The sequence below is a fragment of the Solenopsis invicta genome, chromosome 1 (assembly GCF_016802725.1).
Source record: "Solenopsis invicta isolate M01_SB chromosome 1, UNIL_Sinv_3.0, whole genome shotgun sequence".
Taxonomy (NCBI): domain Eukaryota; kingdom Metazoa; phylum Arthropoda; class Insecta; order Hymenoptera; family Formicidae; genus Solenopsis; species Solenopsis invicta.
Window position 1 is genome coordinate 30,975,383 of NC_052664.1, and position 15,311 is coordinate 30,990,693.

The 15,311-nt window shown below is 39.5% G+C and overlaps 1 protein-coding gene across 2 annotated transcripts in view; it reads right to left on the reverse strand.

Annotated features, from left to right (window-relative positions):
* LOC105201841 (neurogenic locus Notch protein) overlaps window positions 1-15,311 on the reverse strand; it is a 249,730-nt gene that overhangs the window by 131,822 nt on the left and 102,597 nt on the right. The gene's annotated exons all lie outside the window — the stretch shown is intronic.

Sequence of the window (15,311 nt, forward strand, 5' to 3'; positions counted from 1 at the left end):
GGGCGGCGAGAGTCAGAGGGACGGTTAACGCGTCGCTTCCGCGACGGAGCCAACTTCACGACGCGCCAACTTCGCGCGGCGTGGTACGAGACAAATTCACCGGGGGGGAATATCACCGCGGCGATCTCGCAGCGCGGCTTTCCCTTCTTTCGCGGCACGACGCCAGCAGACCGTCCGGCGTTCTCCTTTTCATCGTTTCCGCGTTACCTCGTCTCCGTTGCGCATCCGGTGCGCATCTCCTCCGTCCGGAGATGAGAAATTCCGCTTCCCCCGTTCGCGCTCTCCGCTTCTTCCGGCTCGCGCAAGGGGCGAAAGAGGCACGCGCAAACGGCTTTCGAAGGACGCGAGCAACGACAGCAACCGCCACTCCCGTGTGCGTGTATCCCGCCCTGTCGGCGCCCTTCTCGCGCGCAGCGCGTCGCCACCTGTCAGCACACGCGACCACCACGCGCGATCCACGTTCGTCGTTCCTCTCCAACCGTTTTCCAGCTTCCGTCCAGCCTTCCGTTGCAGACGCCGCTCCGATCCGCTTCACAGTTTATTCAGTTTATTCAGTTCGCGTCGAACGAACTCGCCGAGTTCCCGCCTTCGTCGCTCAAGTTTCGCGCACTTGTTGCTCCGACCGCGCCGCGGGGTACGCCGCCGTTCGTCGAGAGAACTCGAAGAATTCGCGCACAGACGATCGATTGTCAATTCGTGCCGGCGATCACTTCACTCGTGTGGTTCACGACCGCGCGCGACCACCTGCAATCTCGCGCTCAACGCGAGAAATCAGAGGAAAGGGACGCGCGCGCGAAACGTGCGTCGTCCTCGAACGGCTGGCGACTGACTAATCTTACCTTCCGCGGCGCACCGTCCAGAGGGCGCCAACGTCGCACTTCGCGCGGCCGACCCTCTGCGCGCGCGTATGCGATCGCCGGCCCCCGTTGGTCGCGCGCGCCCGCGCGCTTTCTCTTTCTCTTCGCCGCCGTTTCGCATCCGATCTCTGCGCTCCCTCTCTCCTCGCTCCGGCGAACAGCTCGCTTCGCCCTCGACTCACGCTGCATCGGCTGCATTTCGCGACGAACGCTATCGTCTCGCTGCTCTGGGGCAGTGTCTTTTACGCAAGAACGTCTTTCTCTCTCTTTTTTTCTCTTATCCTGCCACCTGAGAAGTCGATCTACTACGCCAACTCCGCTTCACGTAAACTGAGACTTCGTTAACTCACTTTTTGTTTAAACCGAGAACGACCATAAAAAATATAAAAGATTTAACTTTAATATGATTTAATAAAGAATTAAACTTTTAAATAAACTAACGATTCGAATAATTTAATTAATTAAAGATGAACCTTGTTCGGTCGTAACTGAATCTCACGCTCTGATATTTCTTGTGTGATTTTATCTATGTTTTCCCAGGATTGGGTAATAACTAGTTAAAAGTTAAAATTTATTTTAATAAAGTTAAAAATTTAATAATTGTTAATGTACTTAGTTAATTTTAAATAATTTAATCTTTATCCGGTTATCTTTGAAACATATAAACTTTAATGTACTAATTTTTTCCCTGGTTAAAAATTTATCTATGTAAAAAAAAATAGATTACTACATAAAAAAAATTTCTTTGTTATATCAAATAAATTTAATTTACAAATAAAATATTAAATTTGTATCTACACTGTTCAAAATGTCATGAAATTTAATGTACTTTTAAATTACACACACATTAAAAATGTACATTAAATTAAAAATATCTATAACTGAAAGCATGTACATGAACTTTAGTGTACTTTTGACAACGTTAAATTTACATTAAATATTTTTAATGTACCTACTTAAAATTAGTTTCCGTTGCATTATATTAAATTCCGCTACCGATTTTTAACAGTGATTTTTTTTAGCAATCTCTTCCTTTAAAACTTATAAATTAATATGAATAATAATTTAATATGTGTGAATAATGCTTTTCAAAATTAACTTAATTTAACTTAATGTAAATAAAACATAACTTTTAATCAGTCTTTTAAATAACGTAACAATTATGTAGTTTTACATAAATTTTAAGATAAATGGATGAGATATACGTAATCAACATATGAATGTTTATTTTACTGAAGAAATATGTTTTCACACTCTATTTCCAAATTGTGCCGGAGTGTTACATTTTTTTGTGTTAATTTGTCACATAATATTTATGTTGCTTTCTAACATACTCGTTTTGCATTAAATTAACAGAAAAATTTGAATAGACCGTTTAGGACACGTGTTGAATTTTCCAACTATGTACATGTCCGGTCATTAGCACAATAGCATGTTTATTTTAGATATAAATTCATTAATAAATAAATTATAAAAACGTAAAATTGAACAGAAGTATGAAACCAAATTCTCGTATGTTCACTCCATCTAGGTATATAATAAAAAAAACAGATTTAAAATATCGAATTTTTCCAATATACGTAAATATATCGAACAGTACCAGCCCTCCCATCCACGATCGGTCGCCTTTAGCTTAGGTCAACGTGCCTTAATCGTTATTTTCGTGCCCGGAACACGCTCCATCACCGAGCTTCGTTTACACGGCGGCAATGTAAATATGTAAATCCGCAAAATGACGGACGTGTTCGAGTTCCAATGCATATTTGGGAAGGACCAAGTCGCGTCGAAAGTAAAAACAATGACTCGGGTTTAAGATAGGAAAGCGTTTACAGAGTGCACAAATGCACCCTCTCTATATTTTCGAAATGGTGCCTGATATGCAAGTTGAAAATTAAAACTCGCCTCCGCCTGGACTTTTAACAAAAACTGAAATTTTCGCTAACAGGTAACCATATAGAAACAAAACAAATAAACGTTGTATAACGTGACAGTCAAATCTCTTTCCGGCGTTGCAGTACAATGCAAATATTAGAGCATCTTCTTATTTATTAAAAATACCTACTTGTATTTTAGAGAGAATTAATATTTTACACATTAATTTTCTTATATCGAAATGCCTTCGATGTTTAATCGTTCAAGACGATTATTCGCCCATCGCTTCGTTCAAACAGCCATTGTTGGTATCTTCAGGTGATCGACTTTAAAATTTAATTTTCGTTTGCTTATTTGCCGACATTGTGCGGAGCACTCCAAACGGAAAAATCTGCGGGCACAGAACGACGCACCGCGAGGCGTGCTTTCCAAGAGCGAGGGGACGATCCGCATCTTTTCATTCCCCGCGGGATACTCGACCGACAGACCGATGACGATGATCCTTTCCGTCTCTCTTCCTCTTTCCCCGATGTCCTGCGGGCGCAGCACCGACGGCTCTCCCTCGCCTAATCCATTATTCCGCGTGACCGACCGCGAATGATTTCCGATACATTCGATTTTCGAGAGGCCGCTCGATCGCACGTAGATTATCTCTCTCGCGCGATTGCGACGCGACGCCGACGCCGGCGGGGCGGCGACGCGCTCAATGGTCCAGCGAGAACGTTTGATTCGTTTCACGCTCGCGTCACGGAAAACGAAATCGCTCGCCAGAATGAGCAGTGCGGGTCGCCAGTGTTGTTTATCCGGAAACACGCTTTGTTTTACGAGAATAATTTGAAAGATGGGTCCGAAGAAGTCTTTTTCTCCTTTCAACTTTAATCGATCACTTGTGCATCGTCTATCGTTCGTTTATCGCGATAAAAATGTCGAAACTGCTCCGTCCTTCGATGTAATACACTAAAAATTTCATTGTAAAAGGTTTCGTATAATTACCATACGACGAATCGAGATAGGAAGTGCCGCGGCGTCCCGAGTCACGTCGGATTTTTCTTCCGCAATTAATTAATGTCCGGTCACCCTAATTAATTAGTCATTCGATAAGCATTGAGATCCCTGCGCCAATTAAGACTTCAGCGTCTAGGATCGGGCCTAGCCGACACGCAGCGCGTTTATGTCGGCGCGAGGAGCTCTCCGGCTCACGATCGAGCAAGCTTAATGGAGGAAGGTAATCGATGGAAGCCGAACGTATCGCCACGATAAAGTCTAATCGACAAGTATAAACATCTCACGCGGCACGTAATCAAAATAAAAATTCGCTGTTGACGGCGCGGTCACGAAGCAACTTAAATAAATTTACGATGAGTGAGATAATAACGTTCCTGACGCGTTCAGTGATCATGTCACTAGAGTCATTCGTAGTAATACTTGTAAGTTTACAACTTTATGAATTAATTGGCATGTGCACGCTTCTTCCGCACATATTTATTAATGTGCAATTGTAACTCTGTAAGCTTGTATTTTGAAATTTCGAAATAATTGGAATCGTAAAATGAGATTTACGGCAATGTTATTTGTTGTTTAGATGCATGGATATATTAGTACATTGTATAGATAAAATTTCGTACTGATTGATTATTTATAATTAATGTCGCGTTGCATTGTGCGTATAATTATATTTTAATCGTAACAATCTGAATCTTCTTAATTTTGTAAAATTATAATCACACATCAAAAATCAGTCGGTGTGTTACAAGAAAAGTCACTTGAAATTTTTATATTTCGAAAATTATTAGAAGAAACAAAAATTTATTCTTCGACTCATTTCCTAAAATATCGATATCTTCTCGTAGCAATTAACATTTAGAAACATTTTCAATTACAAGAATTATTACATCGACAAAATCTCTTGATAGATTAATCGCGAAGATGAACAAAATCTTATTTCATTTCTTAATAACAAAACTTTCAATTAAAAAAAAACTCTCGGGTAACAAAAATATATTAGTAAAGTAAGAAGTCGAAATGTGAGGATGACTCAGAAACAAGCGACAAAGGAAAAATCATAATTATGTTATCTGATCTTCGTTAATTGTTTTTGCTCTAGCAGTCGGATTCAAATCAATTATTATTTGTAATTCTTGAATATATCTAAAAATCGCGAAGGACTTAGTGTTTTAGCCATAGTTGTACACTCTGCTCTTTCTTTCGAGACACGTTCCTTATTCGGGACGATTTTTTCCGATTTAATTTCTGCGATGTATGCAACGCGGTCGCTTTTTATACATCAGGTAGGTAGGACAGTGCAGCGGGGTACGATTGGCCGGCGGCATAATTTCGCCATTCGCTTCGACGGCCGGTTATTTTGCTCTGTCGCGAACGACAGAACGAGCGCGTTGTAGAAGGGGAGCAACCGCACGCGAAGAAACGAAATCGTCTTCTACGAAGGAAGAGAGAGAGAGAGAGAGAGAGAGAGAGAGAGAGAAAATGACGTCAGGGTGGACGGAAGAAGACCGATCCACGACCATTTTTCAAGAGCCCGGTCTGTAGAAACTTGCGGCAGCTTGTGCATCGCGACAAAAAGTCGTTTTTTCGTGGAGGTCCCTTAATGCGCGTTCTCCTTCGAATGCAGACGCATGAAAAAAAGGGTGAGAGAGAAAGAGAGAGAAAGATAGAGAGAGAAAGAGAGACGGCGGGAGAAGGTCGGAATTAATCGAAAGTCCGTCGACGAAAATCGCCGAGGCCTCACATGCTCGCTCACGAGCCTTCCGTTGCCGGTGATCGCCGTCACGACGTTTTGTCATTAGCCGCACTGAAAATTGATACGGGTCCGCGCTGTGCGATTTAACTTGCGCCGCCGCCACCGCCGCCGATTTAATTGACGTCAAATTGAAGCGTGGAGGAAAGATTGGATTCACGAGAGCAACCGCACTCGTCAAGAAGCGGAGAGAAGGAGAAAGGAGAAGAAGGATGAAGCCGGAGTGTACGTCTCCGACCGGCTCGTTTCCGATCATCTTTACGACGCCATCAAATTTCGCGATGAAAAGATCCACCGACGGAATATTAAGTGCCCTTTGCTCAATAATGTCCTCTCTCTATATATAGTCGCTGATACGATGTTTGATTACGGTGTCGGATAACGAAGAATTACAGTGTTGCGTGAACACCTGCTTCCTCATGCTTTCTTCTTGCATCCGTTATTGACACCTCGCGAATGATTTCAAGAATTGATAAACATGTGTACAATGCGTATATATACAACTTCTTTTCTTTTCTTTCTCCTTACTCGCTCAGAAAACAGTTTCTTTGAGTAAAAAAAAAAAACATTCGTTTGACTCAAAGCAATTTGTGTATTGCTATACGATTAAAGAAAAGTTTCTTTAATTTATGTTCAAATTGATGAAATTGTTTCTTCAATGTTATTTTCTTTTTTTTAATTGAAGTGCAAATATCTTTGCGGAAAATAAAAATTTACGATTTTAAGAAACGACGTTAATAACTTTTTACTTTAAAGAAAGTACTAACAGAAATGTAAGAAGTAATTGAAAGAAATTTTAGTCACGTTTCTCACGTGAAAAACGCCTCCTTTTTGCATGAAAATTGTATACAATAGGCATTTAATTCTTTTATTCCGATCCATTGTTACACATTAATGCGATAATCAAAGTAAGCTGAGTTTAATCCATAAGTACGCAATACACGTATCTCGATGATTTATGTAACGCTTTCGCTTTCTCCATTGTAGAAATGTAAGCGGGCAACTTTTGACGGCGTCCATAAACAGATGAATAATTGCGGCTTAGTTTCTGAAATGGCCGAACCTGTTATCGCGATTCACGATAAATCCTCACGATAAACAAACCGAGACTCGTTCCGGTTGGAGAACGCGCGATATTCCCGGCGAAATATAACGGGAAGCGCGGCTCCCCATTAGACGTTACATAAATGTTCGTGAATCGGTCGATGAAAATCACGAGGAAATGACTTGTGCCTGGCCATCGCCAAGAAGAATGCCTTTCCGTTCTCGCGCGATGCGTGCAAACTCGTGCAAACGAATGAATTTCGCATGAGCTGAATTTAAATCCATACAATCCACTTGATTACACAATAATGCTCACGTTTAATCTACGACTGCCGCAACGAGGTTTTACGTAAATTGAACGTACCCTGGCAGCTGTATGTTTATAAGTACGGCACGTTTATTGTTATGTCCATTGTGCGTTTGCGTGCTTCGCTTCGGTTAAAACTTCTTACTTAATTTTACACACGCTCGACGAAGAGTTTACGATTACCGTTTCGCGTTGTCGCTGTCGGCGATTACCTTCCGCATTTAATATCTTTCGCGGACAAATCGCTGCAAAATGTTGTAAGAACTGGTGCGTAAAATGGCAAAGCCGAGACCTCGTCGCGAATCGATGCATCCGCTGCAGCGCGGTCTTTCGGCCTGCCGCGAGAATCCTCAATTTGTGTCGATTAATCGCGCGCTTGAGCGACAATTCCGCGTCGAGCGTATCGTATGTCCCAGCCAAGTGACGTAAACGAATATATCGCAAAAATAAGAAGTATAACGCCGGATTAACGCGGCTTAATGGAACACACACACGCACACACACCCCGCTCGCTTTCCCACCGTCCTAATTGTCTGAATTGGTCGAACTCGATAATCGTTACATCGTCGCTTCGCCAACGATCGTTACAATGATAAAATGAAATTCCGTTTTCATGCAATTATTCAGTAACAAGAAAACATCAGTTTAAAAAAAGCTTCTCAAAAATTCAACATGTATTTTATGATTATTTTAATACAAACTTAATTTTTGCATAAAAAGGCATTCTACACCCAGAAAAAACTTTTTCGAGTAAAAAAAATTTGTGCATTGCTATACAATTAAAGAAAAGTTTCTTTGATTTGAAGAAATTTGATTTTATTTCTATTAGGATTAAAGAAATTGTTTGCTTGTTTAACGCAAATCTTTTTCTAAATAAAAAAAAATATATTTTTAAAACCGAAGCAATTAAATTATTTCTTAAATTTTTGTCAGTACTTTCTTTAAATTATTATTTGTTAAATTGAACAAATAATTTATTTACTAAAAAAAGGCTAATAATATCGTTCTTTAAAATAAAATTATTATTTTCCTCAAAAGTATTTTCATTTTAACTTAAAAAATCCAAGTTAAAAAAGCGATATATACTAGAAAGTACAATCATTCATTTCTTTTTTTATAAAATGATATACCGAAAACGACATTGTTCGTGATTATTATTCTAATAAATTTTCTTCCTCGAAATTATGTGTCAGGAAGATCTACCTTCGGGAAAGTATCACTTTACGTGTACGATATTTGTAAAATAAACATCAATAGACGCATGCAACAAATAGATAAATTATAGACAGCAAGTTCTTACAATGTAAGAATTGTTTCCCGGTAGAATTGAGATATCTCTACGCTGCAATCTCATTCACACGTAATCAAACTCACACGTCTTGGTGAACATGCATTAGCGGCGGAGTATGACAAGATGCCAAGAGACGGTTCTCCTACGGTTTATGCGCATACGTATCGCGAGATACTTTTACTTCTTGCGCAAGCGTCTCGCCATTATATCTCACCGCGTCGTTACGTGCAATTTGCATTTTCCATTGAGGCGACGCGTGCGCGCTTCCGTTTTCACACACTCGACGTGGAAGTCCGACACGGATCGCCGATTAGAACAGTCGGGTGGACCTTGCGAGCCTCGACGCACTCGATCGAGTGATTATCGAGCTCACCTACGATATTCAATTTGCGTTATAAATAGTCGCGACGCACGATCGACATACCGTAGCGATAATAGCCGGCTTGCCGCAGCAATAATTATCGCCCCGACGATAATCGCACTCGTATGATTGTATGATCGAGTGCTATTATGGTATAATGTTCGCGCCAATTGCTGATTGATATTCGCATGCATTATCGTTTAATGGAGAGAGAAAAAAAGTGTAATGCTTTTTATCAGTTTTCACTTGTACATTCTGTAAATTAAAATACAAAAGAGAGAGAGAGAAAGAGAGAGAGAGAGAGAGAGAGAGAGAGAGAGAGAGAGAGAGAGAGAGAGAGAGAGAAGACTGTCCTTATTATTACAAAAAAAAGATGCTTATTTTGCAACAGCAATTTATTGTGATGAAATATTAAGTTTTTCTTTTTACAAAGATAAAAAAAACCCGTTAAAGATGCAAAAAAATAAATAAAAGTTTAACTTCAAACTGAAAGAAAGCGAATATTTATAATGTATCTTGATAATTTCTTCGTCGCCCATAAATATACGTGGGTTGTGACAAATGATTACAGTTGCGAATATATCATTATAACTTCAAGGAGGGCGAAAGAAATCGCCCTTGGGATTTTAATCTCTCCTACTCGATACACTTGGCTGACGATGGTATTACGGCTAATCATTCGCTTCGTTTCTACAAGAAGTGGAACTTATCCTCGATTATGACACATATCAGTAAGGAATAAATCATAGATTACGCATTCCGATCTAAATTTTTTGCCAGACGCAACTTTCACGAGGTCGAGAGAAATTATAATTCTCGCGAGTGTAATTGCAGCGAGTCCACGCCATCAACATGTCAGAATAATCTACACTGTATCAAAAAGAATCGAGAGGCATTCCTGCCATCGATATTTTTAATCAAAAGCTACACGGAAAAAACGATTTTGCTGAAATACATATCTGAAAATTATTACGTTGCGCTATTAAAACGTTTATATATTACGACGTTTATATAAACTGGTCGGTGAAAGATCAAAACTTTCTTCAACAGTATTCTTGAACGTCCCACATAATTATTTTCATGAACATAAAAATATTTCCTTGATTTGAATATATCTAAATTTTTACATACTACAGTAAAATTGTTCTTTCCGTGTAGACCTAACGGAATGATGCCGGTTGAAAACTCTGGTTGAAACGCACGCGGAAACGTTTGTCGACAACCACTCGAAATGACTAGCGAGTGATAGATGAGGTTTGCCAGGAATTCTCTTAATTATTCCCCACGCTCGGATGACTCGCGTCTTTGTTGCGACCGGCGCGTTCTTCTTTCTCCATGAAATCGTCGAAGATGCATCGCGGCCGCTGGGATCATCGACCAGATCTACGAGATTCTTTCGGCTTGTCGCACGGCACGCAGCATGCGTGGCGCGGGAGGATGCAAGTGGCGTGCTGAATCGCGTGCTCATCGCCGACCATAATCCATTTCGACGTCGGAACGCAATCGCGGTTACGTTCAAGACTGTACAAAGTCGCGTAACGATCGCTCTTAATCTTAATTCCAATCATCCCGTCGCTAAGACCATGAGATATGTGTGGTACAACATTGCGGAATCGTTCTTCGCATAGAGATAAACTGAAATATTAAACAAGTATTTTGAGATGCGCAGGAAGATTTCGATAATCCACTGACGCTAACACGAGTGATGCAAAAAACTGTATAATTAAAGGTATAATTAAAAATTATGTAAAAATTAAAATTATTCAACAGAATTATGTTAAATATAATTGTAGAACAACATCTTACTCCTAATCTCTTTATCGCATTTAACGTTTGTATTTAATTATAAACTTAAATTCGATCAGTAATTCGAATAAAAACTTCAGTTTATGATTTACCTCGCAAATTTTAAAAATAAAATAAAATGAGAGCTACTAATATCAATAAAAGACACTAAACAAATAGTAGCATTTCAAATGATAACTCGTAAAATATCAACGAAGCGCATTTTGAGTTGGTAAATATAGTAAGCGATATCAATTTCTTATTTTATCTGAGTTTATATTTATCTTCGCGCTATATCACGAGAATAAAGTATTTAAATACAACCAACTTATTCTGCGCATAATATTCTCATAAATTTCATTTACTAACATATATTTTATATTTGGTTAAGTGAATTAAAAAAATGCATATTAAAATTAACATTCATTAACAGCTATTTATGTTAAATAGTACATAAATTTGAAACTTGTACAAGGATACACGCATAGCTTACGGCTTAAGTCTAAGTCGAGATAATACTTAGCCGCGTGACCGTTAAGCGAATTAATCCGACACGTCCGTTCACCGCGAGTTCCGATTAAAACGAGTGCCGAGGATCACGCCCGTCAAGCTAAATGATATCTCGTGATATGTTCTTCGTGCAAAATACGCACGATTTTTCCGCACGCTATGTGTAAGGCAACACTGTAAATATTCCCAGTTTCAATTTGCGCAGTTACATCCGTCGAACAACGTCTGTTCTTCCCATAAAATTCCTTAATCCGAATCTCTTTGCCTTTTAAAGATAAATAATCTCTTATTGAAAATATAATAAAATATTAATTAATACTTTGTATAATATTTGTGTGATTGAAGAATCCAAAATTTTGAAACACAATTATTCCGTAATTCAAAAGACTTGAATTAAATATTCATGTACGAAAACTTATTATTTTTTCACGAAAATATGTAGAAACACTATTCAGAATCATGGTTATTTATTTCACTTATTCTTCTTTTTAATTGCTTCTTAAAATGCTTAACAAGAATTTCTTTAGAAATGTGGAATTAACCAATAATAATTCCCTTGTTCCCTTGTTCATATAATATTTTTCTTACAATCTGGCGAGTGACTTTTTTTTGGTTTATTACTTGAAGCTGACACTAGACGCATATCGTAAAAGAATCATAATTTTAAGATGATAATTTTCGGATGACGGCAAGATGGAATCCCCGTCCCTGCGAGATGAGAATAGTAATATTGTACGAAACACACATCGGTCTTCTACTTTGTGCGGTGTGGACAAGTCTTTCGTAGTACCGCACGGTTTAACGACCCGACCGAGAGCGACGTGTTACATGGCGAAATCCGAAAATATCCGTCATCACCATGTTGGTCACGTAGTTATCAGCCACTATCAGAGAAACGGGTTCTTCGAATCGCTCGAGATTCTTATTTCTTTTTCCCCGCGTCGCGTTCGAGTTCCAAGGAAACGACTCCTGCTTCGCAACCGGCTAGGCAACCTGAACGTGACCTCTCGTCTAGATTTCCATCCCATAAAAATAGCCTGGCCTAGCTTGCTCTCAAGGGTAGGACGTGACACACGAAATACGAATTAGGGATGTTCAGAACTGTACGTGTTAACGACACGTAGCAACAAAGTGGACAAGGTTGGAGCAAGAATAAAGTTTTACTTCTTCATTACTCTTCTTGAAAGTAACAGAGCGTTTTTGGACGTGCCTAGATAATTTTATTAGCCAAAGATAAAAAGGAACAAATACCGAGAAACAAAAATGTTACAGTATGAACGAAATCTTTAAATTTGACTTACATTTTCCTGCGGTTAACTATTCAGAAACAGATAGATGGTTTCTTAAAAATCAAGTTAACGCGACGGAAATAATTTTTTATAAAGATACAAATCATACGACAAACGCATGCAGAATGGAAATAATTGTAGAGTATTTTTTTAACATCGTAATTGTCCGCAACGTACGAGGCATCGATACGAAAGCACTCCTGACGTCTCGCGAAAAGGCCAGGTGCGAGCTTCAGCTAGGAGCTCCGAGGAATTTGACCCCTCGGGGTCAATTCGCAACCCGTTGCAGGCCCCAAAATTGCTGCGGAGGCCGCGCTTGATCAAGATCCGCCGTTAATCCATCCCGGGGTTAAGGAACACCACTGGTGTTCGTTTTGCCTCGCCTCCGCTCAATTAAATTCTACTTCAGGAAGATTATTTCATAAATCACATCCTGTCCCGAACACACGCACGGACGTCCCCTCCCCCCCCCTCATCTATTTTCTCACCCACTTGTTCCTTCACCACATAACAATTTGCCACTATTATTTGAAGGACGAGACAAAGGCAAGATCATTAGGACGTGTTAACCTTGTACAGGTAATACCAGTAAAAATACTCATCGGTTGATATACATAATTAGGTCTGGAGTTTCAGCCAGTTTTTACTTTATAAGAGGGGAAACTTTTATTTTTGTTTCCTTATCCCGTAATACACTGATCCATATAATGAGTTCCCAGAGAATAGAATTCCACCCGAAGTAGATCTGAGAGAATGCACGTCGAAGCAGGAAATAGCTTCTCTAATAAAAATCAGTATGTAATATCTTTATTTCGCGTCGCGTCACAGAATTCCAGCGCAGAAGTTAAGTTCGTCACGCTCGAGGGGTAATGAGAGAAGAAACGCGTTAGTTATGCAATTCGCGAAAGAAGCGAAGAGCCAGTCGTCCGTACCGCACAAAAAACCCGCACGCTCGCATTCTTGCATACTCATAGATCGATCGCTACCACGGAATGGTCGAGGGAAAATTCTCCGCGTTTTACGGGTGTTTCGGTTCAATGCGGCGGCAGTGGCGGTTAGAGCGTCCAGATGATGCCCGACGAGATTCCGCGGGCTCGCGTGTCGCGGTATTTAATTATTTTTACGTCGAAATTTCGCTTGCGAAACGATCCCTGCCACCTCTCGCTCTTCGCCCTCACGACGGCATTACGGTATCCGGGTACCAATCCTACGTAACAATTTAATAGCATAGTATCTCCACCGACACCACCTGGCGGTCAGGTATGCCACATCAAAGTCTTTATTAGGCCCGATTGAACGTTACTGCGACCCCGCTTGCTCATACGCCGCCGTGCAATATCGGCGACAGCAGCAGAATGTCCGCTTCTTATCCCACCTTCACACGCGTATGCGTTCAAGTCCTCGTTGCATTGATATTGATTAATTCTTAGCAATGTATTCTCTCTTTTCCCTTTCCCACTCACATACATATTACGAACATTAAATATATTATTCTACTATCTCGGAGAAAAAACAGTATGTTTTTTTATACTTAATCTAAGGGTGGCTCTGTCAAGTTATAATCAACCCGAGTTCGATTCCGACCGTCAACCTACATAATTTTCCGAGATTGTGCCAAAGCCTGGGGACCTGGACCTGTCCTAAGTGACTAAAGTTATATTAAGGAGCTAGGGCTATATAACCTAAAATTGTGCCGAGCCTAAAAGGAACCTAGGAAATGTATTAGGCTCAGGCTCGCATTAAGCTTAAGAAAATAAGTTAATCAGTAGACCTATACATAAAACCCGATACACAGCAATGGGTTGGGACTGATAACTTTGCGGGAGTCACAGAAGAACTCTTTAGACCTAAGTGGCGTTTAGGGACTGATATAGTCTCACCTGCTTCCATTACTACTACTGCTATTATTACTATACTTAAACTAGACTACAATCTGAACTTTCAAGATTAGACTTATTATTTCCATATATAAATATCTTTCTTTTCATGTAGTTTTATTCAAATTGGAGATGTATTTATTTTATTTTAAATACAGAAAGTATATAAAAAAAAAAAGAAAATTAGAAAAAAGTTCGTTAAAATGTACTTGCGTGTTTAATTTCATTACATTAAGAGATGTAAACAAAAGTGCATTTCTACATCTTTCCGAATGGCTACAGCAAACGAAACAACGCTGCCAAAAAACACACAAAAAGAAAAAAACATGGATAATAGGACTCAGAAAAAATTTGATCAGTAGTATTATGATTAATCCCTCTACGATATTTGTTAGACGATCAAACCCTGATTATCCTCTCACGCTATGTTTCTCCTTTACCCCATAATTTTAACAAATAACCGGATATCTTGTGATGAAAAGTGTCATGACTTTTTTTTTTTTAATCTGATTCTTCCCTCAATTATATGAAAAATTATATGTGTCGCAATAAAAACAAATAACATGTATAATTATAATCATGTATATTTATAATCATGGTGTTATTTCAAAACACATCGAATTTATTATCTTTGAAATATTTTTCGTAGATTTATATAAAAAATAAAACCTCATTAATATTATATTAGTTTAAAAATATTAAAAAAAAAAATTATTTTTATTTAAATTTTAAAAATTCAATTTTTTTTATTGCTGCAATTCACGATTCGATTCACGATTACTTGATCAAATCTACTTCGAATTTAATATATGCGTTACGTATTTTAATTGCACAAAATGAGTTCGCCGGTGCAGCGCAGTTGCCATTTATCATTTTGTAACAGCTACTTTTCACTCACGCGGCTCTGAAAATCAGTGACAGGACGAAGATGAATATATCGAGTTGTGTGCCAGCTGAGGAAGGAACGTTGTCGATGCGCCGACAAAGCCTCTCTTCTCGGCTCACTCACGGTAAGCGACTTTAAAGTAGACGGTGCATCTTTATACATGCACGCTCTCGCATACACGTTATGCACCGACGTCGCACCGATATAATTCAATATAATGTAGGGACCAACGACATTATCTGGCCCGGCGCAGTCAGCCCGGACTCGGGGGGCTTCGATTAATCTCGACTCGATCTCAACGAAGCGCGGATTTATGGTCTCCTCGCACGGCCGGTTAAATCCACCACTTAAACCTGTTTTTCTGTTTTTTTTTCTTTCCTTTACGAAATATCTTTTCTTTTCCGTGGTGAGTTTTCTTTTCCCTCTATTTTTTCTCTCGTCAAATCTTCTCCACGCCTCGAGATTCTATCATACCTT